This window comes from Chroicocephalus ridibundus, chromosome 2 (genome assembly GCF_963924245.1).
Source record: "Chroicocephalus ridibundus chromosome 2, bChrRid1.1, whole genome shotgun sequence".
NCBI classification, from domain to species: domain Eukaryota; kingdom Metazoa; phylum Chordata; class Aves; order Charadriiformes; family Laridae; genus Chroicocephalus; species Chroicocephalus ridibundus.
This window is the reverse complement of record NC_086285.1, coordinates 6,446,141-6,450,925: the sequence shown is the minus strand read 5'-3', so window position 1 is coordinate 6,450,925 and position 4,785 is coordinate 6,446,141. Positions and strand designations below refer to the sequence as shown.

Below are 4,785 nucleotides of genomic sequence, written 5' to 3'. Positions count from 1 at the left end.
AATTAAAAAAATCTAGCTATCAGGTTCTACTCTCACTTGTGACACAGTAACCATTAGCACATTAGTAGATAAATTTATCTGAGCTCAGTGGGAACTTCGTGTATACCTGGTTTACATTAAGTAGTAGGTCAACATAGTAAGGTATAAAGTTAAGCACAAAAGCAAGTCTGATCAGGACTAGCGAAAACATTAATGTGATTAAGTATGTCATTAATTGGTGATTCAGAAAAGTCAGACTAGATGACACCACAGAATTACTCCAGATTTATTTTCTCTGTTCTTTTTAACTCTTCCGTTTGGATGAGCCCATCTGGGGACTCAGGCACACCACAGAAGCTGGCTAATTCCAGCAGGACCTGAAAGGCAAAATGACAAAAGACAGCGGAGGCAATGTCCGTGACCTGCAGATAAAGACTGACCTGCAGAAAAACTGATTTAGCTGTGAATTTTCAAGCAGCTGATTGCTTTGATCCTGGCCTTCTCTCCCAAGTCTGGAAGGCAGAGTAGGTTGCTTCATGGTCCTTTAGGTGTCTCCAGGATCCTGGGCAAACATAAGGTCAATGGATTTTTATTTTATTTAGGTTTATTAATTGTAAGGCCTGGAAGAAATTATTCTTGTTTTTATCATTCAAATATATATATTTTAGAAAAAAAGATACCTAATCTGTTTTAAAAAAAGTATCTATGGATGGAAAATCAAATACAAACCTTAGAAAATGGTTTCCGTAGTTGATATTTCTCATTGCTGAAAAATGTGTATCTTGTTTCTAATACGAATTTGTCCAGCTTAAATTTTGTGATGTCTGGTCTTATTATGCCTGTATCAGGTAAGCAGAATAGATTCAAGTCACCCCTTAGCTCTTTCCTTGCTTTTCTAGCCATCTTGAGGGCCCTTTAAGGCTTTCAAAGTAGGTCATATATATTCAAATCCCTTTATCAGTCCTGTGACTCTCTCCAATTTAATAATATTTCTTCATCTGCAGAAGTGCAACTGAGTCAAGTCTTGCGTCTGTCAGATCTATGCCAGATGCCGGCCACTGTGCTTCTGCAGACTGGTCTGGTTTCTGCCTTCAGGATCCCTCTAAACCCCTGGAAGATAGTCTCCAAAATCTCTGCTTCCTGGGGCGCTGTCTTCATTCCTCAAGGATAAATGTACAATATGTATTGAATATTATTTGCCTGCCACGAACATAGCAAGCAGTCAAGGGTACCCACTACCCCGACCTCTTCTTTCTTTGGTTCCAGATTTCCCCATCATTTGCAAACACTAGTAACGTGTATCTCTCCAGAATATTAGTAAAAAAGGTTAAAGTGCAAGGCCAAAAACTGAGCTGTGCAAAGTACCACTAGAAGCACAGGAACTCGGTGAACTGTCTCCTGTTGCAATTAGGGTTTGAGATCTATCAAATGTCCAGTTCTTAACAGATTTTACTTATGCCAAGTGGATCTAATCAGCTTAAAATACCCTGCGCTACCGATACCTTTATAAAGTGCCAACTCTATTAACACTGTTGTCCCTATCAACAGTGAAAAGGTAAGTTTACTTTGACAGGATATCCTTTCCATGAACCAGTGCTGATTAGTATTGACTACATTAGTGTCTTTATTAATCTAGTAAATTTGAACTGATGTAGTTATCAGCCGTTTATTATTGTGCTAGGATTGATACAGTCTCCAATTCTAACTCACAGACACCCTGGAAATAATGACATTCAATACTAATAGCCCTTGGGCAGCTTGGTGAAAATCCTGGGGTTCAAGTTATCCATTTAGCTTTAGTCACTTGCTGCTTAATGACCACAACAAGTATTAGCGGAGCGGAGGTATTTAATTTTCAACACATAATAAGACTCTCTCACTGGGCTTTTTCACCAGTACAGTACAGAGGGATTTACTGAACAGTTCTCCCCTCTGCCCTTTTGCTTCCCTTATCAATATCCTACAATTTCTGACTTCTCACTTATACTTATTGTCAAAATCAGCTTTCTCTTTCCTCTGAATGTGTCGTGTTTGACTCCGTGCATGGGCACCCAGACGTTACCCTATAGGCAGTGCATATTCACTCCCACGCCTGGGTCAGTGTCTCAGCTCTGGGGTTTTGGAGCAAAATATACTCCACTGAATTTGTAAGTATCAGTCACATTTTTACTTAAATTCTTTCTTTCAACTTTTTTGTCTTGTAACTGATAGCAGCCTTAGGAAACCGGCCATTTTAAGCAGGTCAACATGCATGTAATATACATATGTGTGTATGTGTACATACATACAGATTTTCTTCTCAATCTGCTGATTTTTGTGTGCATATTAGAAAATACACGTATTCCCAGTTCAATCCCAGCTTCTGTTTAATTTGGTCAGTAAATGAGTAGCTAGAGATGTCTTTGGAAGATAAGGGAACAGGGCTCCGGGAGCTGTAAAAGCCAGGCATCTGTTGGAAAGCAGGACTCCCCCCACGGCAGAAGCTGATGATGCTGGATACCTGCCAGCTTCTCCTTCCCTCCCACACCAGGATTCTTTCAGCTGTCCCTGCAGCAACAGCAGCAGCAACTTTAACTTGGAGAAGGAGAGAAAGGCTCAGAGGTATCTCAGAGGGGTATTTCCCCCACTCCCATGTGGCAGTGGGAGCTATGGAGAAGATTCTCAGAGCAGCTTCGAAGTTAGAAGTGAGATTCCTAAAAATACGCTTTTTCTTCCACGTCGAATAAAAACCTTGTCCTCTAATTCAGAGAGCATTGTAGCTCCATGGAGGAGGACCTTCAGAAGAAAACCAGGTTAATTACAGGTGTGATCTAAAGGTTCATGGTGCTTTGGCATGGTTTCTCACACCCAAGTGGTAAACCAAAATCAACATTTGGTGTAAAGGAGCATCCTTCCTTTGGAAGAATCAGTGCTGGGGTGGACAGTGTGGGGCTCTTAGGTTGAGTGCGTGAGCATCTCCTCTGGTTCATATGGTACCCGAGATGTGTCTTGTGGTTCTTGGTCCTAGGCAGATTTTGGTAGGCAGATTATGAAGCCATTTGTAGTAGCCAAAAACCAGAAACAGTATGAGGTCATCTCTGAGAAAGATGGGTGAGCCAGGGTGATGAAGAGCCCTGCTCTGAACCCTAGTCTTCAGCTGCTGTTAAAATCACTCCTGGGCTCTCCAGGAGCAGTCATAGGTATTACCTCTTCGTTATAGCAAGAGGAAGGGATCTTCTGGTGAAGGCACCAGCCTGGGGCTATTCAAGCCAGCACTCAAATAAAGACCTTATCTGTTCAACATACCTGAAGGTACACACCCACATTAGGCCAGTGTGATCCCCCTCCATCTGGCAATGGGAGCTCAGACTCGTAGCTGACCTACATGTAGTGTAGAAAATAAATTTAAATGAAATGGCTAAATTTAGATTTTTTTTGTCTGTGAGATGAATCTTCACAGAATCACAGAACAGTTACAGTTGGAAGGGACCTTAATGATCATCAAGTTCCAACGCCCCTGCCATGGCCAGGGACACCTTCCACTACAAGGTTCTTATCCCACCATTCCTTGTTCCAAGCTACAGTTTACCCTTGGACTATCATCTCTATGGCCATGGCCAAGACACCCTGTTATTCTGAGTACAACCATTCAAAGACCTCTGCTAATCAAAGGAGTTTCACCGTCACCTCGGTGTCCTCCCCTCTTCTCATGCTTTCCATGGGTTCCTGACTCCTGTTTATTTTGGAAAAAATCCACGTTTCTCAGGTGTCCCAGACCAGCTCCAAACCCCTGTGATTTCAGCCAGATTTGGATCCCAACCCATCTGTTTAGGACACCTAACCTGACACTGCTTGAGTTTTACCAAATACCTTGGCACTAGCAGAGTCGAAGCATCAGTATTTGATGCAATATCGGGGGACAGCCTTGATTAACGATAACACTCATCGAGTATCCAAGAGGTCTCCTAAGCCATTGGGTGTCATCAGTAACGTCAACAAAAAGGTCAGCAAACTTTGTGGGCTAAGTTCTGACCTCCTGGATAGCTCATGATTTCCCAATGCTCTTGTACTGCGGCAACAGTGACACATTAACTTCATATGCTTATGCAGGTTTGGCCTGAGGAACCTCTACGGCTGTTTATCTTCTGGCATTCCTTTTCTTGTTAGACTGGGGAAGAAACTGAGTTTTCAGAGATTTCAATTGTTCTTGTAAAACTTCGTTTACTCGGATGCAAAGCAAGCCAGGCAGAGTGAGCTGTGACTCTTTTCCTCCCTTGCCGTCTGCCTGTCTGGCATTACTTTCTCTCATAAGCCAGGCTCTTAAGTGGAGACAGTGCATCCAAGGTAAGGATATTACCTCAAAACTCCTCTCTATAAATAGGCCTGGCTGCCGCCCCGAGGTTGCTCGTTCTGCTGTCAGAATATGGCTAAATGGCCACTTACGAATTCCAACATGTGCTTGATGTGGAGATTACAGCTGCTATCCAAAACAAAGGAGCTTTCTCTTCTCAACACGCGTTTCTCCCTTTACGAGGCCATTTGGAAAACTCCCATCTCTCCAGAGGGTTTAATCTATGCCCTGGTGCTTCTTTTGTGTGAGGGCAACACAGCTTCCTCCGGACCTAAATGAAACCAGAACCCTTGAGCGTCTGCCGGATGTTTGGTGTCCTGAGAATCACAGGGGAGGAAAGGTCTGATCCCTGGGGGTTCACCTACAGAGCAAGATGCAAAGTTGCAGAGTTATGTCAGCACAGCATAGGAAGGCAGAGGGCGGGGATGCCAACTTGGACCCCAAAACGGCCTTGGTGCAAGAGTGTGGCATTGCCC

The 4,785-nt window shown here is 43.2% G+C and overlaps 1 long non-coding RNA gene across 1 annotated transcript; it reads right to left on the bottom strand.

Annotated features, from left to right (window-relative positions):
• Positions 1–753: 753 nt before the first annotated feature.
• LOC134510557 (uncharacterized) lies at positions 754–4,558 on the bottom strand. Its single transcript, XR_010069659.1, has 3 exons — positions 4,402–4,558; positions 3,265–3,339; positions 754–818 (listed from the first exon to the last, which is right to left on the bottom strand). It is a non-coding gene; the product is annotated as an uncharacterized LOC134510557 (long non-coding RNA).
• Between the last annotated feature and the right edge of the window lie 227 nt (positions 4,559–4,785).